The sequence below is a fragment of the Sabethes cyaneus genome, chromosome 1 (assembly GCF_943734655.1).
Source record: "Sabethes cyaneus chromosome 1, idSabCyanKW18_F2, whole genome shotgun sequence".
In the NCBI taxonomy this organism is placed as follows: Eukaryota; Metazoa; Arthropoda; class Insecta; order Diptera; family Culicidae; genus Sabethes; species Sabethes cyaneus.
In genome coordinates, this window is record NC_071353.1 from 149,213,305 (window position 1) to 149,239,772 (window position 26,468).

General features: G+C 38.7%; 1 protein-coding gene and 1 non-coding gene across 3 annotated transcripts in view; one reads left to right on the forward strand and one right to left on the reverse strand.

Annotated features, from left to right (window-relative positions):
- The window catches only part of LOC128737410 (histone deacetylase 4), a 173,130-nt gene that overhangs the window by 35,513 nt on the left and 111,149 nt on the right, over positions 1-26,468 (forward strand). The window lies entirely within an intron of this gene.
- Positions 21,154-21,227, reverse strand: Trnan-guu (transfer RNA asparagine (anticodon GUU)). The gene has a single exon. It is a non-coding gene; the product is annotated as a tRNA-Asn (tRNA).

Consider the following 26,468-nt stretch of genomic DNA (forward strand, 5'->3'; position numbering starts at 1 on the left):
ATCTCCATCTATCACCACCGCAGTTCCTACACCCGAAGGGCTACCACGCTCTCTACCGGCCACCATATATACTTTGTTTTGGTAGAATTTATGATAAGCCCTATCCTCGCAGCTTCCTCCTTAAGATGCGTGTACGCTTCTTCCACAGCTCTACGGTTAACACCGATGATATCGATGTCGTCCGCGAACCCTAGGAGCATATGAGATTTCGTGATGATGGTACCGCTTCTCTGCCCGGCGGCCCTTCGAATAGCACCTTCCAATGCAATGTTGAACAGCAAGTTCGATAGTCCGTCACCTTGCTTCAAACTATCTAACGTCACAAACGAGTCCGAAGTCTTACCCGCTATCCTGACGCTTGATTTTGAACCATCAAGGGTAGCACGTATCAGCCTAATCAGTTTTGTTGGAAAACCATGTTCAAGCATAATCTGCCACAGCTCGTTTCGTTTAACTGAATCGTACGCCGCCTTAAAGTCAATAAACAGATGATGAGTCTGCAAGTTGAATTCCCGGAATTTATGGAGGATCTGTCGCAAGGTGAACATTTGGTCCGTCGTGGAGCGTCCCTCTCGAAACCCGGATTTTTATTCGCCAACAAAGGTTTCCTGTAACGGCCTCAGTCTGAGAAACAGGATGCGGGAGAGAATTTTGTATGCAGAATTGAGGAGAGTAATATCTTGATAATTGCTGCATTCGAGTCGATTGCCCTTTTTGTAAATTGGGAATATGAGACCTTCCAACCAGTCCGTAGGTGCATGTTTCGCCCTATCCCATTTAGAAATATAAGTTGATAAATAACAGTTGACAGAATTGATAGGAGATAAGATAAAGGAGTAATTTGCTTGTTCTCAAAATGATTCAATAATTCTGGCCTAACCAGACAGGGTGAGGTTGAGGCTCACAGAATAGCAGATGCAAATGCTATAAGGCAGAATCCTCCTTGAATAAAAGGAAGACTGTCAAAGGACTGTTAAGTTCCACTTTTATATGAAAAAAAAGTATTGAAAAACGATTTTTTAGCTGTTGAGGAAAAGTTTTACAAAATCAACACTGGAAAATCGTTCATCCCAGCTTAGCCACCTTAGCTCCCACCGCCGCCACCGCCGTTCAGGATCGTGTCCGCCGGCCGCTTTTCGAGGGTGGTGGCGGCGGCGGCCGCGGCAGCAGATTGGTTTGGTGCTGTACCTATACGTATAACGTATAAATTCGATATATTCCCGATGCGAACGCGCGTGGACCAGAGAGCAAGGGAACCTAAAAATAGCAACCCAAATCGTAATAAACGGCGAACGGAGCGCGCGGTCTAAATTTAGCTCCTCCTCGTTGATGGGTTTTGCTGTTCGTTATCTTTCTGTGTTGTGTTTTTTTTTCTCTTTTCTCTAGTTTAGTTTATAATTTCTTCTCGTTTCCCTGTGCGGCTGTATTGCTTGTGACTGCTGCTGCTGCTGCTGCTACTACCGCCTAATGCCTGGTGCTCTTTGCGTGGTTCTATTTCGGTTCAAGTGCCAACCAACCAAACGGCCAAACGCTTGGAAGGAGGCTGACTCGAGCGGCGGTGCTGCAACTCCCGGCAAACAGCCCTACACTGGCTGGCCTGGCCAGGCCAGGCAACCATCATCGCGGTACGCGAGGAGCAGGAACCGAACATTGTCAGATTGCGCGAGTATTTCTGTACTCGATGGGTGAATATAAATATATCTATACACACGCTCTATAATGCGCTCTTTCGCCTTTCTGCCCTACGGAGCTTTGTTTATAAACGCGCGCAGTTAAAAATGGCTTCGGAATGAAAATAGAAACAAGTGCAAGCAAGCAGGCCGCTGCGGGCGGGTCGATTATTCCGATCAAGTGGAGACCGACCGGTGCTTTGTTTGTGCTGCGCGGTGGAGTCGCATGGTCGACGGGTGCAGACTGGGGAGTGCCCCACAGTACCCAGTCCCATCAGTCAGTGCCTGTGCCTGTGCTTGGTGCTTGGGAAGACACGGATCACACGGCTAACGATATTATTGAAACGGCCAAATGGAATATTCCAAAAATAACCTAAATCAATTCGAAGCAATGGGCGTGATATTTCATATTATTTCTCATTTCATTTCGGTACCGACGGTATTGTGTTGTTCCGGACAGGAACTTGATAATAAAGTAGAATTTCTAAGTTAATTATGATATGCCGAGAATGTCGGTATAAGTTGCCAGGTGTAGACAATGTAACGAATTCGCTAGAAAACCGTAACGACCAGCAGCGACGACATTCGGTCTGCCGGCTGGTTTGGTTGGTGGACGCAGCACTAAGGCATTTGTTGTTCATCAATCTTGGCATGATCCGTCGTCGTTCGTTTGTATGTACCTACGTACGATATGGCGTATTGCTGCTAAATTTTCCTTTCACACTGACAGTACATGTAAATGTAGTGCTATTTGAGCGGCAGCAATTGGCTTGTGATGCAGATCAGCCAGCTAGCCAAGCAAACGCGAATAGCCGAAAATAGAAAATTCTTGGTAAATTTATTTTCAAACCAATAAAAGCAGAACCAACGCTTGTTCGGGGGATCGGAGGAGGGAAGTGGCCCGAATGGGAGGGGGGTTAGAGCGAAGGGAACGAAGGGGAGAACTCTTGGGGGAGGCGACTCCCCCATACAGTCGATCTCGGATGTCGATTTCGTGTGTCGATAGTGGGAGAAACAAGCCAGTCTGCCGGTCGCTAGAGTGCGCATCTTTCGAGGCGAAAAGTTCTATTATAGCATTCGTGACGCAGTAAGGATAACAAACAGATTATTTGAGGTCCTAAAATAGGGCGGTTATTGTTTACTCGGAATAGCGAAAAATAACATTTAGATTTATTATAGAAAAGCCTGATCGTTAGCATGCATAAACCTTCTATTCGTAATTTAAGCCAATTGGAAGTGGGTAGTTGACACACATCGCAATTAAAGACTGAATGGGGATAATCTTTATTTTTGAAAGAAATGAGGATTCGAAAATGCAATGAAGACGCATATTAGTTTTTCTTAAGGGCAAGGAAAGGGATATTGCTCTTGTTCATTGAGACCTTCTTTTGTTGTTGAAACCACGTTGAAGCGATTTTACCAATTCAATCTCATTTTATCAACAGCACATCTTTTTACTACACTTCCAATAAAACGTCAAACATGCTCATCCATACAGAATTAAATTATAACCGAACACTGCAGCTGTAGCGCACTTTTCCAACACAGATATCAAATTCGCCTAGGTTTAATCGTCTCGCCGTAAAGATTTTGCAATCTGTTGAGACAATAGACTTTAGTCATTTTTTCTGGCACACTTCCCTCCTAACACAGACATCAAATTGGACAAGGTTTAATCGCGTTCGAAAGAAATTTGTTTGCACAAGGGGGCTTTGTCACTCTTTCTGGCGTACTTCCCAAGCAAGGACATCAACATGGTCTAGGTTTAATCGTGGTGTTAAGAAATCTTGTTGAGATGAGGAAACTTTGTCACTTGTTTTGGCTTACTTTCCAAGCACAGATATCAAATTGGTATAGGTTCGTAAAGAATCTTCTAACCAATCACGAAGTGAGGATTTCCAGTTGGATAATGCTGCATTATTTTCAATTTTTCAATAGAACGTACTTTGAAATCAATAGGTTTCATTATTGGTGTGGATGCGTAGAAGATTTTCCGATCGATTGGCGTAGGAATATTTAGAATCGATCTGGAAACCGCCAAGCTTAGTGCTCAAAATCATTCATTTTTCGTGACGCTCGCATTTTTCGATTTTTTGGAATGACACCCTATCCCAAACCTTGCTGTAAGACGTAGTCTTACATCAAAAACTGCTTTTCCAGTCTAAAAATTATTCTGTCTATTAGCAGTTCCAAATGAATTAGGTCAATGACAAAATATGAACCTTTCTGATTTTGATGGAACTTTACCAGCGTGTTTGATAGGGCTGGGCAAAATATGTACCTTCCACAGATTTTGGCACCATTTTGATTCAAGACTCATTTTTAAAAAGGGCGTATTGATTTTCATGTCTATTTTGTTTGAAATATCTCGAAGACTATCGATTTTACGAAAATACTGTCTAAGCAAAAGTTGTAGAAAATTGATATCTGAACATAAAAAATATATTTTACCAATTTTTAAAAAAATTTGAAAATAAAACTTAAAATCAAGATATAAAAAATATATGTGCCATTTTTGAAAATTTTTAATTTTTTTTTTTCGGAAAAAATAGAATTAATTTGCAACCTTTTAAAAGTAATTCTGTGATGGAGAAACATTCATGGACGGACTTCGTAGGACAACGACTTTCATGATTTTTTGACGTAGGACTGCGTCGTTGTTTACTATACTGGGACTGGGTAGCACTTTGTGAAAACGAAAATAGAAGTATTTTTTAAAAAAGCATGTTTCACAACATGGCCACACCGCGGCGTGCGAGTGCTGCTTCGAACTTTCAGTATAAAACCATACAAATGTAAAAACCCCGCGGCATAAAACCCTGCAAATGCAAGCTACTTCGCAACATGCATAACAGAGGGTGCTAGTGTGCAAGCAAAATGTGTAAGTCGATGGTTTTTAAAGGAATTTCTTCTATGTGTCATGTCAGTTCGTCAGTGTTTTTACTTTTTTTTAAGATTTTTTTGTCTTTTCGTTTATTGTTTTTTTTATTGTGTTTTTTTTGCCATTTTGTCAGTTTCTTGCCATTTTTCTGACCAACTTGCTGCTTTTTTAAATATATTTTTATCATTTTTTATCTGTTTTTTTGACATTATTCCATCATATTTCTTTGTAATATTTCCGTCTTCCTTGTATGTTTGAAACACCTTTTGATCATTTTTTAATTTTTCGTCTTTTTTTTGAATTTTTCCATAATTTTTTTTCAGTTCTGCATTTTTTGTCATATTTCGGTCATTTTCCTATCATTATGCATTTTTTGTCATTTTTCTATTATTTTCCTTCAGTTTTTGCCATTTTGTTTATTTTTGTTTAACCGTTTTCTGTTATTTTTCTGTGCTTTTTTGTCATCGTTGCCATTTTTCTGTCGATTTTCAACCTTTTTATATCCTTTTTTGAAAATTCTTTGGGAGTTTTCTATTATTTTTTGACATTTTTCCGTCATTTTTCTAGTTTTTTCTCGATCATTCGGCTTTTCTTTTTCCATCATATTTCAATTAATTTTGGGTCATTACACGATCATTTTTCGGTAATTTTTCTCTCTTGTTCTGACATTTTCCTGCAATTTTTGTTTTTTTTTCAATTTTTGTGTCAGTTTTCAGATTGTGCTGTCTGTATCCCGCATTTTTTATCTTTTATTTTTCGATCATTTTGCTATTATTTTGCTGCCATGAGCCCCGATTTTGTTCTGTAATCTTCTGCCAATACATCCATACCACTCAAGCGTACATCTTTTGTCCATTTTTTGGTAGGATTTTTGCCATTTCCTATCATTTTTCTGTAACCTTTTACTCTTTTCTCAAGATTTCGGTATTTATTCTACCTTTTTATTTGTGGTTTTTAGTCATTTTATCAGCTTTCCCAGCAGCAGATATATAGCGGCAACTTTTTCTAGTAATTTTTCTGTCATTTTTCGATCTTTTTTATTTGATTTTGATCTTTATTTTTCCGTCATTTTGCGTTTAATTTTCTATTAATTTTTCGGTAACTCTTTTATAATTTTTTCCTCCTCCTTGCATGTTTGGATCCTTTTTTGATAATTTTTTAATTATTTATCGCTTTTTTTGTTGTAATTTTTCTATCATAATTTTTTCAATCCTGCAATTTTTTGTCATATTTGTAGCATTTTGCACCTTTTGTGTTTGTTATTGTTTTCCAGTAATTTGTCTGGTATTTTCTTTCGTTTTTTGTCTTGTTTTGTGTTTTTTCTATAATTTTTCTTTCGTGAATATTGTATCATTCATTTTTCTATCCTTTTTCGAAAATGCTTTGCGGGTTTTCGATTGTTTTTCGTCATTTTTCCGTCATTTTTCTATCCTTCTTTTTTAATCATTCTGCTATCATTTCTCCATCATATTTCGATCATTTTTAGTAATCATTTTTAGACATTTTGCTGCAATTTTTGTGTCTTTTTTCTGTCATGCTACCGTCACTTTTCAGTAATTGTGCTCTCTTTTTTCCGATTTTTTTGCCGTTATGTCATGTCGTTTTCGTCTCTTTTTCTTTTGCCATTTTTCGCCCTTTTAGTAATTCTTTGATCAGGAAAATGATACAACCTGCCATATATTCAGATTTTGTCCTGTAAGTTTTGCCAACCCATCCATACCATTCCAGAGTACATCTTTTGTTTATTTTTGGGCAGTTTTTTGGTCTCATTTTTCTGTATCTTTTTTTTTCATAATTTTGACATTTTGCTGTCTTTTTTCTGTAATTTTTGTATGTTTTTGTCATTTTGTCAGCTTTTTTCTAGTAATTGTTCTGTCATTTTTTATTCTTTTTGACATTGTTTTTTTTTTTAAATTTTTCCGTCATTTTGCGCTCAGTTTTCTATTATATTTTAAGTATCCCTACGATAAAACTGAACCTTCTCGTGGTGTAGGGCTAAACAGCGGTCACGTTTCCTTCTGAATGTGGGTATATATCAAAATACTTTTGTGATTTTAAGTGGAACTCGTGGTAAAAATTTACCAAAGGTAATTGCTGCGTTGTTCAGAAAGTGCTTTTATTCCGCTTAAAAATAAGGCCAGTATGGGGATCTCTGATAATTAATAGATGAATGTTTCTGGGATTCATCCCTATTTATCACAGCTATCACAAATATTTCCGAAAAATGTCTGATTGATTGGGTCGGTCGGGGGTTTAGGATTAGTAAGGGGATGTAAACGGGATACTAGATCCGGTTGAATGCCGAAGGACCACTCTACAATGATTACGTGTAATAATAGAAATGCTTAGGTAGCAGATGGGAAAATTCAATAGGTCAATTCATGTTGTGAGTTCGAGTCTAGATTGAGCGGTGCTGCTAGATAGAGTCGGTAGGATTTTTGCACTGGCCCCGTGGCTATCCTGTGATCTGATGGGCGGCCGCGGGGTCTGTCGATGGGAAGGGGTCGAGTCTTAGAGAGACGTTTAAGCCCACAGCTTTATTGCACTAACTCTTTGGTCTCGGGGGTTGAAAGGCGAGTGCGTCTCTATATTTTAAAGCTTCTGTCGACTACCGCGAACGTCCAGCTTGTTCAATATACTTTGCATCTTGGAACAGTGCATAAAGGCTGAGGAATGAAAGATCAAATTTCCCCTGATCAGTGTTAGTGCCTGAAAACCTTCTGCTTCTGCTTAGTGCTAGGCGGGAGTGACGAATTCTCCACTTCTATACTATACTACATTTTACAACTCAAGTAGTACAAAAAGACCAAAGCATATTTACAAATTCGATCTACCATTTTTCTTCTTATCATGATCATTATCATCATTATCATCATCATTGTCACCATCATCATCATCATTATATTTAAAATATGACATTCCGGCCTTTGGTAGAGAGATCTTAGGGTCAGTTCGTGGAGTCCGCGCAGGACCGAAACGTCTCCGCCTGCGGGCATAGGCGTGACGGCTATGCTTGGGGCTCTACCTGTGTTTTAGTGGGCGACATTGCCTGTCTCGTCAGATAAAACTGACGTTAGAGGTCTCCCTGACACTTTGTTGACATCACAAAAGGGCCCAGCGCAAAGTTTTATACGCAATTAAGCATGTTTAGATCCTCTTGTGATAATTTTTTAAATATTTTTCTTTTTTTGCGTGTTTTTTATCATAGGGTAATGACATCAGAAATCGCCACTTTTTCAGACAGCAAACAAGAAAACCTAGATTTTTCGCCGTCTAGTTCCATGTAGAGGCACCAGTTTTCAACCTCCAAGACCCAGTTTTCGCCATTTCCGTGCTCCAGTTTTCGCCACCCCCAGAAGCATCTTGTGCTAGTCTGAAAATTCAATAATATTAACATTTTTTCCGAAAAATAGAATTAAGTTTCAGTTGAATAATGAAAACAAAATGGATTTCTGTTGAGAAACAACCGCATCACTGGTTCCCGCAATGTGGTTAGGAACGGGCCCAATTTCAATTCGCCAATGACGAAAAGTGAATCATATTTAAATCATTTCAATATGACAACATCTACTAAAAATAATGCCAATTTGAGTTATATAACCTTTAAGGGTTTGAAGTCATATTAAATTATATCGGTTCGGTAAATAACTATGTTTAAATTATTGAAAATGTTATGCTAATTATGGCTTTTGGAATGCCATAACATAAAATGTATGTATGTATGTATGTATGGGGGTAGCCACCATCACCTCAAGGGTTTCCCATTGTATGCAAGTAGAATTACTGCTGAATCGAATTTATCTACCTAGCAACTTTCATGTCCATGCTGTTCGTGAAGGACCAAAAGGGGGTTGGATCAATAAGCAATATCGCTTACACGATTCCACGGGAATATAAGACACTCCTTCCAGCATAGACTTCCGGTTTCTAGATACATAATTTCGCCGCGCAAACTTATCTTGCGTGATGATTTGTGTGCTAGAAGGGCGCTTGTTACCACATCCCTCTTCCAGTCTTCGATTAATTCGATACCCTGATGATCCTTCCCCTTTACGATAATGATGGTATATGGCAATGTAATAAAATATGTGTTATATTGTTATACGAATCTACATTATATGAAAATTGGATAAAAATAGAACAATCTCACCAGCAATCCTTTTTTTAACCCTCCACTGACCCCCACACCAAAGAGCTCAGAAAGTGCCCCCTGGCAGTGGACAAGTACAAAACAAAAACTTAAAAGAAAAACGCGGAGATTTAAATTACAATTAACAACGGAGTGAGAACCCAGTGGAACTTGGCTCCTTTGAAGGGTTTTTTTTCCTTCGAATGGAATAGAGTTGCATCATTTGCCGTCATCCAAACCCGCAGTTTTGAGATCAGGCAGCCGGGAACCACCCAGTATCGCACCTCCTAGCTTGGCTACTCAATAGGGCATTACCGGGTATGGCCACGTGGAGGCGCTAGGTAGGGGCTTGGGATGGCTGGAACTATGTTGGACGCTTCCTCATTTGCATTTCCCATTTCATACCCTACTTTTGAACCCCCAGGGTGGCGAAAACTTGTGCCCCGTGTGAAAACTGGTGCTGTTACCCTATTCATTTCAGTTCTGCAACTTTTTGCTTTGTATTTTTCTGTTATTGTGACAATTGTTTGGCCGTTTTCTGGTTATTTTTTGCTCATATTTTTGTCATTTTACCACCATTTTTCTGTCGTTTTTAGCCTTTTTCTTTTCGTTTTTCGAAAATTCTTTGGGAGTTTTCGATTATATTTTGACATTTTTCTATCCTTTTTTTTCGATCATTCTTTTTCATCATTTTTCTATCACATTTCCATCATTTTTAGTAGTTTTGCCGCTTTTTTGACATTTTTCTGTATTTTTTTTTTCTTTTTTTTTATTTTCCATTTGTTTGCCGTTTTCCTCTCTTTTTATTTTGGCAATTTTCGTCGTTTTAGTAAGTCTTTGATCATTTTTCTATCATTTTCCTGCCATTTTTGTCGATTTTGTCCTGTAATTTTTTGCCAATACATCCATACCATTCTAGAGTACATCTTTTACTCATTTCTCGGTAGAAAAACGGCCATTTTACCCGTAAGGTTCTGCAATTTTTAAGTCTGAAGTTTTTGGAGCGTCTTAGTACAATACGAAACCTGGAATTAAATAAAAAGAAAACTTATTCAATTCAATTCTACTATGTATATTTATTCTTGACAGGTACGTATTCCGCCTACGACTTGCAGGCTTCCTCAGTGTCTGTTTTCGAACTTCCAAATTTTTAGGTGTTTTTTGTACCTTGCTGCTTTTTTCTAGTAAATTGTTCTGTCATTTTTCGATCCTTTTTGTATGACATTTTTTCTTAATTTTTCTGTCATTTTGCGTTTAGTTTTCTAGCATTTTTTGCGTAATTTTTTGTAACTTTTCCGGCTTCGTTATATATTTAGTTCACCTTTTGATCATATTTTAGTTACTTTTCGACTTTTTTTGTAATTTTTCTATCATGTTTTTTTTAGTTCTGCAACTTTTTTGTCCGATTTTTATCATTTTTCTGTCATTTTACATTTTTTGTGTTTGTTTTTGTTATTTTCTTTCATTTTTAGTTATTTTTCATTTCTTTTCATTTTGCTATAATTTTTCTGTAACTTTTCTGTCATCAAAAATAGTCGTTTGGCCGTACCTCTCCGCAATTTAAAAACTATAGCCAAACCGATCTAAGACGGGTTATTATTCGATTTGTTTTGATTAGTTGCTTTTACAAGAGAATCGTTCACAAAATTTTATTCTAATACGAATACCTAAGTGTGGGATAATTCAACAGAGGCTAGCACGTGGACGAAACGATCCGATCCTTCGGACAAAGTTTGTAGGCACACATGAGCATAATTCACCCACAACGTGCGCCCAAGGACCACATACTGATAAGGTCACTTTGATGTCTAAAATTAGAGAGAGTGAGAGAAAGAAAGAAAAAAGAAAAACAATCAACTTTGCCTCCTCCTCCATCCACGGTTCGGTCGGTCGGTCGGTCGGTACACGGTTCGGTATCAATGAAAACAATGAATAACAAATGCTGCTGCCTGTTCCGCAGCCTACCCTTGACATTTTCGTGGTCACTGGCAGTATACCGGCAGGTCCGGATCTGGTGCTCACATCACGCAAATGTGAACTCCCTTCGGATTCGGTAGCCTTTAAAGCTTGAAACGTGTGGGTATCGTGAAAATTGCCCGAACATTTTCATCGCGTTTATTTCGAAAAAAAAAACAATATTGCAAACACCTCAGCATGTTCAAACTTAGGATTGCGTAGCTCCAGACTTTCAGTTCGCACAGTTTTCTATAAATTTTTCGACGTAACACACTAACGTTGCCTGCCGGCCGCGATGCCATCAGCCGGGCGGGGGAGTAAAAGGTAAAAATACTACCAGAAACCGGCACCATCATCACTATCACGTAACAAACGCAAACTCAACCCATTATTGGCGCTCATCTCATCTAAGCAATCGGTAAAAATATTATGTGACATACCGACCGAGAAACCCTGTGCTGAGACGGAGAAGGTGGTGAAACAGTATCAATTATTATGTATACATTCTCGTTCAGTTGCTATGGCAAACTCGCAATGACAAAGGAAAAACTCTGGAAGAGTTGTTGCAGTTGGAGCGCTCCGGTCGGTGGTCTATTTCTATAGAGTTTGCTGCATAATAGCAACAGGAAAATTGCTGCAAGTGGCATAACGATCTATTGTATCAGTCGTTTGGTACATACAACCGATGGTGAATGACATCATTTTCTGCTATGGTTTCATCTTGTCGCCGAGTGACATAAATGGTACACCGGCCGATTATCCGGTTATTACGACGTTCTCCGTATAGGAAATGGACGTCATAACCGAGCCGTCATTGTTGCTTGGTTGCTATACGTTGCTGTCGCTGTCAATCAATGCTGTAACTTCTAAGAATACGCCACCTGGCGGGGCAGCCACGGTACGGTGAGTTGTTTATAGCTGATTTTTAAAATGTCATTTTGATCACGCCCCATCAGCTTAGTAGGCTAGTGATGATGGCGCAGAATCACCAGGCTTATCGCAGCAGCCGCTGCGCTCGTTTTTTTTTCGCAAACACGTTATGACGTCGTGAGCATATTTTTTGGTTTTGCTTTTTTTATTGCGAATTTATTTCGGCATAAACATGTTTTTGGGAACAAACAGGTTTGTTGTTGATTTGGAATGGATCTAAACAAAAACAAGTTGTTTTGGTCCACAGAAGGAGATACGTTGTTGCGCTGCAATCATCGCGAAACTTATTTTTCGAATCAATAAACACAGATTTGTTTACTTTTGAAGTTGTTCTGAACTTTAGTGGTAATTTGAATAATAACTATTGCTCTGTTTTTGTTTCATTACAGGTAAGCCAAATGAATGATCAACATAGAGTATATTAAATCGGCATCTGTAAAGGTATATAATTAAATATCTTATTGAACTCCTTATGACCACTCATGGGTATACTAATATGCTTACTATTGAGTCTGAACTCAATGTACAAGCTATGTTTGTATATCGGTTCTTTCTTTTATTCAAAAAACAATCAAGCTTTACGAAAACATCGAAAAAATTGGTTGTATGGTGTCGGAGAAAACCGTGTCAAGTTGTATTCACATTTTTACTTATAACTTTTAAACAAAACTTTGGACTGCAAAGCAATTCGATAGTGATCTGCTAGGTATAATAACACCTTTCAAACGACAGTAATTGTGTATGAACCGGGTTGGCCCTCTCCGAGAAACAGATGACTAAAGTCAAGTGTTAAGTACATCAACACGTTGGACAGGCATCGTCCGACGCAAGCGAAACTATTGCTTGCGTTGCGTTGTTGCAACACGTCGGACGAAAAATTCTTACTGGATCGGTAAGCAGATTAATTCTGCACAAATGGTGCTCCGAGAAGCTCTCGTTGCATGTAAGATACGGGTTAGTTGGAGCCATTGTGGCATTAACTACTGAAAATAACTGCTAGTTTTTTTTACGAAATTTGTTATAAAAATTGGTCACATTTGTTTAGGAACGAACCAAATTTTTGCCATTCGACAGATCTTGCAGTACGTCGAGAGAATACCGCGCCGACGTATCACATCTTTATTGACTTTAAAGCAGCATACGATACAGTTGAACGATGCCAGCCGTGCTGTTAATGCACGTACGTGGTTTTTCGGACAAATTGACCCAACTGCTCAGAGCTGTATTGGATCGAGTGATGCGGTTCGAGCGTCTGAAAGGAAGATAGCTACGTGCTAGTTACGTTCCGACGTGTTGGCAGAGTTTCTAAGTTGATTAATTTGCAGCGCTGTTCGTAACTTGGTAACCGGAGTGGATCGTTCCACGGTAAGCTGCGGAGGGCAAATCGAATGAACCTCCGTTGCACCGTTTCGATTCGGTTGACACCGTTTCGGTGAATATTAACAGTTGCTCCTGAAGTGCAAGAGTGTCTGATGAGTCGTTGACTTTCGAGAACAGTATCAAATCATCGGCGAACACAAGCCGAAGACTGCTGAGTGCTACGTTGACGCCGTGAAAGTAAATATGGAAAAGCAACGGTCCGAGATGGTTACCTTGTGGGACTCCGTAAAAACTGTAAGATGAACCCATCAATATACACATTAATAGGACGATTCGAAAGATACGATTTGAACCACTGGAGCAGCGGTCCTCCAATGCCCAGTTTGTCCAGTTTTGCGTTGTCAAAAGCAACGGAGAGGTTCATGTCGATAACGTCCGTCTGAGAACGGTGTTCAAAGCAATCGGTTACGTAAGTAGTGAGTCTTAGTACACGTTGAGCGCTTGGGCGTAGGCGTTGCTCGTCGGCGATGTATTGCTGGACAAACGAGGAAATTCTGACGGTCACAACCAGGGCTTAAAAAGGGATCGCAAGTTGAATGTGACTGCCGTGAATGCGAACTTTCCGCATTCAAACTCCGATTTTTGAACGATCACTTGACCGTTTTTTTAATCCAGTCAAACTGCCGCTTGCGCTGCTGCCGTCGTACAATTCATGCGGCATCTCAGCATAAGCAAACAGTCGATCTCCCGTTTTGCTTTGCGCTTTGAGAATATAAACTGCAAACTGACTGGAAGCATACGGTGACGTATTTTTTCGTTTCTCTTTTTGTCTCCAAATCGGCTGCTCACAGTAAAAGTTTGTCACCCAGACGTCGGTCCGACGCAAGCAAAATATTCGTTTGTATTGGACGGAATCCGACCGACTTCTTCCATGCACATGTAGTGGTTGTTTTTTTGTAGTATTGAATCATACGATTGTGCGGTTGCTTTTCGTAGCGTGGTGATTGCCAGTCATTTGACTGTTTTGCAGTCATTCGCTGCTCCAAACGGTAAAGGCAACTTGATCGAAACGAAAATGTCAAAAAGTTTTAGAAGCCGTTCGTTCTGCAGCGTGCAGTCGGCGTTTGACTGAGCAAAATGCCAGTTGTGTTATGCATAGCATTCGTATTCCAACTCTAAACGGACGGTGTGAACTTGAATGCGCGTTGGTGTGACTGCGGTAGAAAAAAAGGATCGGTCGAAGCCCTGGTCACAACGAGCTCGAAAAGTTTCGATAATGCATATAAGGCACTTCAAAGCTGCCTGCTTGATTATAGTATTGTCAGGTTACTAAGAAAATCGCTGAGATTGGCGCAGTCCTCCATCGACGCTGAAGAATTTCCGCTGAAGAATTTCCCAGACTACACACTACGGAACTTCCGTTTAGAGTACTACAGGAACGTAAAACTGTAAAATAATATCTATTGTATTAAGGTTAGTAAAAACTAATTAAGGTTAATAAACTTAACTTGTAAAAAGTTGCGTGTATTTCCAAAGCTACGTAACGACCGTTCCGCTGTTTCAGAAGCTAAAGTCTATGAGCCTCGAAGCGATGATCTCGCTCTAAACTAAACGGGGTCAACCCTACTCAATTCTGTGGACTTCTTTACACAAAATAATTAGGTTTTTTCCGTTTTGTTTTCTCAAAGCCTGGCTTGGTATAGTCCAAAAAGTGTACAAAATGTTAAAAATAGGTGAAAATGTGCAAAATGGGGCATTTCCCGATGACAAACAGGAAAGCGGTGGGCACCATGCGATTCTCCGGAAAATTTTACATAAGATCACCTATATTTTATCAGCCTGCAGTCCACATCTGAATTGCGTCCGTTCTTTCGGCTCGTTTTTTCCCATAGTGCAATGGTATAAGATAAGGCCGAACCTACACAATTGTGTAGGTTGCTAAGTTTAGCAAATATTTTTTGCAATGTGTAGAATAGATTGGTTTCGTTAACCCACCGTGCTTAAAGGGATAAGTGATAGAAGACCATTTCCGTTGAACACTAGCATATTTCCAGAACGATTTAGAATTATGCTTCAGTCTACGCTCAACGTTGTTTAAGTATTTACGGAAGCAGTGTCGGCTAAACTTTTTGTAGCGCTTATTGAGATTCGAATCGTGGCTTCGCAGTGATTGGGTTTTATACCTTGAGTACCTCCTCAAGGCAGCCTTTTATTCAACTCGGTGGTTATCGGGGCAAGAGTTAAAGAACTGAAATCGACGAACAGATAGCCGTTGCCGCGTTCACACCAATTAATCCCGGAAAGGTCGAAATCATCCATTTTTAGCAGATCCGCAGAGGCGGAATTTGACGAAGAAACCACGGAGACCGACGCCATATGAGCCTTGAGGAGAGGAGCGTCTTTTACTCGATCCGGTGGGAAATAGACGGCGCACAGGTATAACCGCACCGCACTTTAACTTGATTTCGGGGAACCAGTATCAAGGATAAGTTTGATATTCCAGGGAACCTCCGAAACCAATACCTAAATGTAAAAGTTTGCCAAGAAATTCTTCGCCTAACAAGTGACAAAAAAAATGCCAGAAAAAGAACCGCCCCTACGCACCGGAACTAAGGCCCATTGAAAAATACTGGGCTATTATAAAGCTGGTACTACGGAAGCATCCCAAGGAGGTCATATCTGAGGAAGACATGAAGAAAAACTGAGTTTCCGTACAGACCATCGCTGGACAATTTCAATTTGGAACCTTTGACAATTTTAGATTAAGCGGGATATTCATACGAACAAAAGTGCTGAAGACCATAAATGATAAAGTGAAAACAAGAGACACTAGGAAAAAATTTCACTTTTCGCCCTTTTGGACTATTGTTCAGTGCACAGTGGTCCAAACAGCGAAATACGTGATCGTATGATATTGCGCCAAAACGTGAAGTTTTTCGCATATAGTTTCTTTAGGAACATTTCTTGGTATAATAAGGCCCTTTTTTTTGTATGGACTCATCACTGCGACCAGTATAGTTAGATCTATTGTGATATCGCTGGAGTGTTTGCTGTATGACCTGCACTGCATTTATTTGCTATAATCGCTATTGAGTGAGCGATATGCTTATTGAATTTCATGCGTGCTTGTGTGTAATTGGGTTTTACCCTTCTTTCAATGCTTTCTCTACTTTACCCACCTTGTTCCACATGATAGCGCTGTCCCCAATTATAACCATCCCTGGCACTGCGCACCAGTGCATTTAACTATAAGGGTCTCATTTTGCACTGTCAATAGGTTTAAAAACTGTTTTGAAGGGTTTGTCCACGAATAACGCTTCATAGACAATTTCCATGAAAAGATACAAGTATGGTGTCTTTGACAAAGTTGTTTGTATTGATATTTACTACAACTTTGCTGAAAGTACTAAACCTGTATCTCGAATATACGAGAAAATAAATTTCGTATCTCACTTTTAAGGGAATTAATCACCCAAAGGTTTCTCTCACAAGAAGGGGCTTATTATACCAAGAAATGTTCCTAAAGACATTATATGCGAAAAACTTCACGTTTCGGCGCTATATCAAACGATCACGTATTTCGCTGTTTCGACCACTGTGCAGTGGTGAAAAACTTTTATTGTTTTTACGGCATCGGGAACTACGTGTTTGACCTTTCGATAAACTTAGTCTGAAGAAGCAAAAATCGTTGTTATTCACTGAATACCGTAGTATTTCGCTGGTTGGGCCACCGCCTCGGCCTAACTAGTGAAAGTGATTCGTTAGTCGGGCCAATTGATAGAAGGGCAAAATTTCATGGAGAACGTTAACTCATGTAAAACGTTAAATCGATCTTAAGTTAATCTCTGATTTTTGTTTGTTTAAAGAATAAAATGAGGTGTTTGTTGTGAAAACAGGTGTAAAATGCACATCAATTTACATATATATTATTGAGTTGAATATCAAGTATGTTGCGTCAGGTGGAATAAGGAATGCACTAAGAAGCACTGCAATAGTCCTGTACTCTCGCTGCGAAGGCTACCGTATAAAAAAGTTACTTTTTCAAAAAGACCTAAGTAAGCTGATGTATTAAAGTGCATTTGCATAACCATAGACTTAGCCGAATTTAATCATTCAATACGTTGAGAACAATGTATCGGAAGCTACGCGACTTGAATTCCTTGAACTAATCGAAGTTTCGTGAAGCGAAACGGGTAATATGCGGACATTTTTCAAAAATTTATTATTGAAAATTAACGCGAATTACAAGTTGATACACTTTTGCATGTCCCTTGAAAGAATTGACGACTGATTGTCAGTTCTAATTTGACAAACATTTTTGACATCCAGTTTCTTTTTAGTTGGGCAATATCGGCAACATGGGTTGTTCAACATTTTACACACAATTTGAATGAAATGTCTGTTCTCTGTGTCTTAACGTTGAAGCCAGGCGTCTTCGCATGAGCTTTATGTAGAAAAGATTTCTTTGCAAACGTTTAGTAACCAATATAAAAAATTCCAGTGACTTTTTCTGTAGTTTTTGTTAATTTTAGTTAACACCTAATGTGGTTATCTTATCACGGCTTTAAAATGCAACAATAACGAAAGAAACTGTCGGATCGGATCGTTCGCTCTGCTCAGCTGAAACTTTACAAACGCGTTTGATAGAAAGAAATATGCACCTTCCACAGGTTTTGGCGTCATTTTGATTCAAAACTCATTTTTAAAAAAGGTATATTTATTTTCATGACAACCTCGTTATAAAACAACCTCGATATAAGACAATTCGATATAAGACATTTTTTCCCTCGATATAAGACAAATTCCTTCGATAGTTGGTAACGACATCTGAGCCAATTTTCCAATCCAAAAGTGGCGCTATAAAGATGTTTATTATTTCTAAATAATGTTAAACATTGTTAAAATCTAATAGCTCATACAATAATAAATAGTTCGTAAAACGTCAAGTCGTCAACACACAACACAGAGTAGAATTGGCGAGTGCTAATGCAAAAATGCTTGAAAAAATCATGTTTCGATATAAAACAATTTCGATACAAGACAACTTTTCGAAATTATAAATTGTCTTATATCGAGCTATCCCTGTATTTCGAAAACTATCGATTTTACAAAAATTATGTCAAAGCAAAAGTTGTAGAAAATTGATTTCTGAACATAAAAAAATATACACTGAAAAAAATATTTTACCAATTTTTCAAAAATTTGAAATTCAAGATATCTGAAATATACCATTTTTGAATTTTTTTTTTTTGGAAAAAATAGAAGTGATTTGCAAGCTTTTAAAAGTTATCCTGAGATGGAGCAACTTTCATGGACGAATTTCGTAGAACAACAACTTTCGTGATTTTTTTTCAGCTTGGGATTTTTCACGTAATATATGAGTTTGTAATACAAATAACAATTCTTTATGTCATTTACAACAAAATTGGTCATAATAATTATTTTTCTAAATGCAGCCGTTTTCGAGATATTTAGAGAAAAAGTTTGATTTATTTAAATTTTCTATGTTAAACACGTCTTTTTCATATGTTACTCCAGTTGTTCCACTGTTTCTATAAAATTTCTAATAACTACATTCAATTGCCTACAATTTATCCGAATTCACCTTATTGATTCAACCTGTCTCTTTTGAGTTGTGGGTATTTTGAAAACTGTATTCGAAAAAACTGGACACACTGATTAGTTGAAACTTTCTGCCGCGTGACTAAACATAACAGAAATTTTAACTAAAAATAGTTGAAAGTATGTTGTTTATATCGGTAGAGTTTTACCAAAATGGATTAAGAGATTACAGTGATATCTTTGGAACAAGACAAAGCGTACAAAAAATTGGGCACCTTCTTCGAAAATCCAAATGCTTCTCATCGATAAAGCGGTAAACAACTCGAAATGAAACATTCGACCGTATTCCAAGTAATCAGACGTTCAAGAAGCATCAGATTACCAAGCAGAAGGATGGTAGCGGCAGGAAACGGGCACCACAAATGCAAAGTATGCCAGGATGGTAGCTGCCACCTACCGTATAGCTATATCAAGGAAGGTAAAAATGTGATGAATGGTTGACTCATTTTACGTCATCCACAGATCGTTTTCGAGACAACGAATTTTCAACAACGTATTCTTCTTTTGTACATTCCCAGAAACTGAAAATTTAGAGGTGGCAGCATAATATTCCTGTTCCGGTATTGGTCTGGTAGGTTTCATCATTCATCACAATACAGAACAATTTTGTGAACAGCTTCCTTCCGCGGGTTTTGGCCACTGTGTTCTGTTTGTCACTCCAGTACGGTGTCATCCGAACTTTGTACATGTGCAGTCCACAACGTGTCATTGTTTTTTGTCCAAATCGAAAATTTAGCCTGTTTTGGCCACATCCTGAATCGAAATATTGGGTTGTGCTTGAATGCGCAACTACCATGCTGGCATTCGTCGGGTCTGTGGTGCCGCATTTCCTACCGCTGTCATCATTCCGTTTGGTAGTGTGATGCTTCTTGAACGTCAAATTACTTGGGATATACGGTTGAGTGTTCGATTCTGAGCTGTTTACTGCTCCGTCGATGAGAAGCATTTGGTTTTTCTAAGAAAGTACCCAAAGTTTTTTGCGTACTTTCTCTTGTTTCAAAGATATCACTATAATCTCTTAATCTATTTTGGTAAAACTCTACCGATATAAACAATATACGTTCAATTATTTTTAGTCAAAATTTCTGTTATGTTTAGTCACGCAGCAAAAAGGTATTAACTAATCAGTGTGTCCATTTTTTCGAATACAGTTTTTTAAATACTCACAGCTCAAAAGCAAAAGATTGAATTAATAAGGTGTGTATTCGGATAAGTTATAGGAAATTAAATGTAGGGTATTTTGCTGCTTCGTCGTAATTGCCTATTCCCGTCCTATCCAATACAGGTAAGCCTGAAGCGTACAGCAAAAGAAACAATGGGGGATACCACAATAGTTCAAAATAATGGCCACAGTGGTAAGGAAGAGGAAGAAAAAAAACTCCAACACAAATTATTAAAAATATCAGCGATTTTTATGACACACAATGCAAAATTAGTTATTCCCTAATATTTTAGTTTGTTGCCTCTCATACGAGATTAATCAAAGTATTGTGATTTTTAGTTCGGACGACGAAAACAGTAGATGGACGGATTTTAAAACGGTACGACGAATTTAAGATATAAAGTCAGTTGCGTAATTTCAATTAACTGCTTTATTAATCGCTTTTTAGTGAATTCAAATGGCACGGATCGGAAGTTAAGTGTGTTTAAGTCAAATCAGCAGCAGAGCTTTTGGATTATTCATTAAATCCACATAAGAAATGATGAAAATTAGAGTGGCTTTCTTTACTACGACGGGAATTAGAAATAAACCCTAGTTATCAGAAATTTTATAGAAACAGTTGAGCAGCTGTATGTTCATATGAAAAAGACGTGTTTAACATAAAAAATTAAAATATTACCTACTTTTGCTCGGATTACCTCGAAAACGGCTGCATTTAGACAAATGATTATTCTGACCAATTTTGTTGTAAATGACATAAAGAACTGTTATTTGTATTACAAGGTCATATATTACTTGAAAAACCTCAAGTTGGAAAAAAATCATGAAAGTCGTTGTTCTACGAAGTCCGTCCATGAAAGTTGCTCCAACACAGGATAACTTTTAAAAACTTTCAAATTACTTCTATTTTTTCGAAATTTTTTTTTAATTTTCAAAAATGGTATATTTTTGATATTTTGATTTTATGTTTTATTTTCAAATTGTTGAAAAATTGGTAAAATATTTTTTTCAGTGTATATGTTTTTCATGTTCAGACTTTTGCTTAAACATAATTTTTGTAAAATCGATAGTTTTCGAGATGCAATCTTTTAAAAACAATACACATAAAAATAAATACGCCCTTTTTAAAAATGAGTCTTGAATCAAAATGGCACCAAAACCTGTGGAATGTGCATATTTCCTACTACCAAACTGTAAAGTTTCACTTAAATCAGAAAGGTTCAAATTTTGTCATTTACCTATTTTACGTGGAACTGCTCTATTTCTTCCAGAAAACACTTTGGATATTTGAACAGCTAAAAAAAGAAATTGATCCTGATGCATAAATTTGGGTGTTCGTGCGCACAGTCGCAGTTAACTTCGATCTATCTGATCGAATAACGAATAAATAGTAGAGTAACAGGAAGCTTTTATCACAAACTTTGTGGTTTATTTTTTTGACTAATAGCAAAAAACTGCTGGCACGAGGACAAAAAAAGCATCCCGCCCCCGGGTGGGCTCGAACCACCAACCTTTCGGTTAACAGCCGAACGCGCTAGCCGATTGCGCCACGGAGGCACCGCTGGCGACGGTTCTTCCCTGCACAGTAGTAGTTATCGGTCGTATTCTTTCACCGACACACAGCACAAATGCTGCGACTGCGATGACGACGATGACGATGATGATTGCTCTAGCATTATTGCGTTATATCGTGTGTGCTGCCGGAGGAAGGAAGGTGCATTGGAAACTTTTCGGCTGAGTTGATCCTGAATACATACACGACGTACAGCGGGAGAGACACTGCGGCTAAATATAGCATCCCGAGAAGGACGGAAATAGAGCGCACACCCAAACACACAGAACACAGATTGGGTTCTTCTTCGTAAGATGGATTGCTATTTTTAGAACGGAGGATGCGGCGGGATTTCCTATGATAGGACACAGAACAGAACCGTATGGTATGATGCAAGCAAGCAAGTGCGGGGTTTCATTGGGATTTTGAAGCAGCTCGCAAGCAAGCAGGAACTACTGCTCGAGAACGGAACACGGTTCTAATTTTAGCGGTGAAAACTTGCTTCATTAATTTGCGCTCTAATTAGAGGCAGGCAGGCTGGCTGACTGGGTGTGCTGGAAAAGTTCGAGTTGAACTTGAACGCGCCCGTGTAGGACGCGAACCCAAACAAGCAGCGCGCGTTGTTGGGGAAAAAGTTTTCATTTTTTGCCCGCTGTCAACTCATCCATCCATCAGTGATCTAGTCAGCGTTGCTGATTTGAACAAGAAAAGAAAAACAAGCCATATTAACTGTTATTATTTTTACTATCAAAACCCGCCTCGAGGTGGTAAACTTCCCCCGTGTTTGTGCTGTGCGCCCCTCATTTTCCACCTGTCGTCCCTGACCTTCCCGTGTACTGAACGCTTCTCACTCTGTGGAAGGTCCTGAACCCGCCCACTGTCACCCCACCACCGCCCTACGCGATACGAAAGACGGCCAAGACAACGAACTTCGTTCGTTCGTTCGTTTCGTATCACAGTTCACAGATGTTTGTTTCGTCAGCCCATCCATCCATCTATCCATCTGTCAGTGTGTACAGATAGATCGTAGTAGGCCCACTAATACTAGTTGTCATCCAATACACGCACGGCAGCACGGCGCTGCCGTGCTGGAGTGAACAAACACAGCACAGCAACAACGGTTTCGTTTGTCTGTGACAGTGTGCTGCGCGAGTGTGTTCTACCAAAACATGACAACAAGTGCGCAAACAGACACAGCGCAGAGTCTATTTTTAGAACCTCATACCTTTTGTTGTACAACTGTGTTGTGTATGGTATAGAACCATGCTTGTACACAGTGCCGATAGGTTAGAAGGTATATCAGTAAGCAACAAACACCACTTTGTTCGTTTCGTTCTTTCCTTTTTTGTTGCTCTTCATCATCTATTCCACTTCGTGTACGATAATAATATTATGATGATGATGGGCTGTTTATTGGCGGAAAGCAGACGCAGCCTCCGCTGCGCTCCGTCCGTCTGTCCACGATAGGTACCTAACCTACCTACCCACATAGAATGTGGCGACAATGTGGGAAAACTTCGTACTATTCACAGCAGAGCAGGCGAATGAACGCAAGAATTTCGCGAGGAACGCGCAATGTCGCGTTCGCCGTGAAATGCTGTACCAATCCCGTTGTTGTCCCGTAATGGATGGCCGAAAAACTTACCGTTCATGCATACGTACATGTCACACACACACATGCAAACATAAACCAGTGTGCACACTGGTTGGTTTGAACGAAGACAAAACCTCTCTCGTTTCGATAGTGGCGGTGATATCCAGCAATAATCAGCTGTCTATTTTTGCGAATTGACCAAACCAAGGCTAACGCGATGGAGGATGAGGTCATAAAAAAACTTCGCAATAATGAATTTTTATCACAATGTAGTTTTTCTTGTTTTAATTGGTTGTCTCTACCTTCGATTCGAGTCAACTACGACAAACTGGCAGACAATGGCAGTAGGCCTTAACATTGTTAGTTTAGTGGAAAAAGTGCCCCGCAAAGTGAAGGCAAATCTAGTGCTAATTTTATTTCGACGCTTCTGGGAATCTCGCCAACAAACTCGCGGCGAAAAAAAAAACATATTAATTGGAATTCGGCAGGCACGTCCCGTCGAGTTTAAAATCCATGAAACATTGGCCAAATTACACTAGGATCCGGCCTCGGCCCGGTCCAACCAGGCCGGTAGGTCATTCGCGCCTACCACCATTATTTACTCGTTTTTCAAAGAAGGTTTCGTTTCGCGTTTCCCTCAACTTTCCCAACTCCCTTCACTACAGTACATAGTCATTTGTGTTGTTCCGTTTCCAGATTTCGTGATGGAATTTAAACTTGAACGAACGACCGAACGGATTCCTTTCACCTTTTTGCAAATATGGAGGTACCATTTTCAGCTGGAGATGTTTCATTTTTATGAGGAATCGAAGAATGTTGAAGCAATGGAATTTACTTTCCAAAAAAGATGTTTGGAAACTGTCAAATACATTCGGTGCTGCTTTTCTATACACTAAGAAATTGTTTGGAATGGTTTTTTCAGGAACCGACATAATAAATTGTACAAATTTCATATTTCAATAATTTTCATTTTCAGTCACTGAATAGTGAAAATTAATGAAAAGTTTCAAGGTCAAATTCCCCCATACATTTTCTTTGTGATTCCTTGCTTCACAGGTAGGGACGACACTTAAACACCATTGTGTGGTTTCCTTTTACAAAAAATAACTGTTAATATTCGGCAGGTGCGATAACACGAGTTGGTGCTAGCTAGGTACCCTCCATGACCGTAATATGTACAAACCAAAAAACAGAACAAAAGACTAAATGATATTACCCCTTGAAAAAGACACCAACAAAGTGTCGAAACGTCGGGAAAACATCAAACTTCAGTCTTGATAAATTTCTCCGAAGACTGCCCTGCCGAATATTAACAGTTACAATTGAATCCAGTCGATAAAAAACACAACCATTTTACAAAAAAAATAACAATACCTTCCCGTCCCTACAGGTCGAAGATTCTTAACGTACGACGTTTAAACCTATACCAATTTGATGTCTGTGCTTGGGAAGTACGCCAGAGTGCAAAACCACCCCTTATCTTCAACCGATTTTATCGTTTGAGCATTTAATCTAGTCCAATTTGATGTCCTGGAAGTAAACAGGACGGTAGCTAATTGAAATTTTAACTGGCTGTCCGCTGTTCAACTGGAAGTCGCTTTTTACGCGGTTTTTTTTACGCGAATTTCGGAATTTACGCGGCTTTTTAAAGGAAATTTCGGAATCTACGCGGTTTTTTACGCGAGTTTCGGAATTTACGCGTTTTTATACACGAATTTCGGAATTTACGTGGTTTTTTACGCAAATTTCGGAATCTACGCGGTTTTTTTACGCGAGTTTCGGAATTTACGCGTTTTTATACACGAATTTCGGAATTTACGTGGTTTTTTGCGCGGTTTTCGGAATTTACGCGGTTTTTTACGCGAATTTCGGAATTTACGCGGTTTTTTACACGAATTTCGGAATTTACGCGGTTTTTTTTTACCGGATTTTCGGAATTTACGCGGTTTTTTACCCGATTTTCGCAATTTACGCGGATGTGCTCAAAACGTTTATTTTTTCGCGTAGTGGTGAAATCCACAAAGTTTTTTTTACGAGAAATTTTGGTATTTTTACGCGATTTTCGGAAATTACCCGATTTTTTACACGATTTTCGGAATTTACGCGGTTTTTTACGCGTTTTTCGGAATTTATGCAGTTTTTTTTACGTGATTTTTGGAATTTTTTTTTATGCGAAATTTTGGTTTTTTATGCGATTTTCGGAATTTACGCGTTTTTTTCACGCGAATTTCGGAATTTACGCTGTTTTTTACGCGAAATTTTGGTTTTCGGAATTTACGCGGTTTTTTACGAGATTTTCGGAATTTACGCGGTTTTTTTCACGCGAATTTCGGAATTCACACGGTTTTTTTAACGCGATTTTCGGAATTTACGCGGTTTTTTTTTGTGCGATTTTCGGAATTTACGCGGTTTTTTACACGATTTTCGGAATTTACGCGGTTTTTTACGAGATTTTCGGAATTTACGCGGTTTTTTTTAACGCGAATTTCGGAAATTTACGCGGATGTGCTCAAAACTTCTATTTTTTCGCGTAGTGGTGAAATCCACAAAGTTTTTCAACGCGAAATTTTGGTTTTTTACGCGAATTTTGGAATTTACGCGGTTTTTTTTACGCGAATTTCGGAATTTACGCGATTTTTTTAACGCGATTTTCGGTATTTTCGCGATTTCCGGAATTTACGCGGTTTGTTTACGCGATTTTCGCAATTTACGCGTTTTTTTTTGCGCGAATTTCGGAATTTACGCGGTTTTTTACGCGATTTTCGGAATTTAGGCGGATGTGCTCAAAACGTCTATTTTTTCGCGGAGTGTTGAAATCCATAAAGTTTTTTTACGCGAAATTTTGGTTTTTTTACGCAAATAACGGAATTTACGCGGTTTTTACCTTTGTTATACTATAACAAAGGTTTAAAAATTGGTCGAAAAACATGAAATTGATCCGAGGCCCGGAGGGCCAAGTCACATATACCAATCGATAGGGTTCGACGATTTGAGCAATGTCTGTGTGTGTGTGTGTGTGTGTGTGTGTGTATGTATGTAATGATTTTTTCTATCGCCTGTTTCTCAGAGATGGCTGAACCGAATCGTTCGCTATTACTTTTGTTTGAAAGGTATTATTGTCTAGTAGATCACTATTGAGTTGCTTCGTGACACGACGTTTCGTTTAAAAGTTATAAACAAAAATGTGAAAAATACGTGACACGGGTTTCTCTAGAACTACATGACCGATTTCAACGATCTTAGTATCAAATGAAAGCCCTTATTAAAGCTAAATTATTCAGAAATTTTTAATTGAAAACAAACAAGTAGTTTAAAAGTTATGCTTAAAAAACCTGTTTTGACAAGGTAATAATTATCGCCTGTTTCTTAGAGATGGCCAAACCGATTTATGCGCTATTAGTCTCATTTGAAAGATAATATATGCTAATAGATCACTATTGAATGGTTTTTTGATTGGACGCTTAATTTGAAAGTTATGAGCAACCGTATACACCACACCAAAATTAACATTAATTTGTAATGATTTTAACCAAGATAATTTACCTAATTTCAATTATTTTAATATCAAACGAGAGGTTTTGACACTACGAATATATATGCAAAATTTCATAAGAATTGGTTGTACCGGTCAAAAGATATTAACCCTCGAACA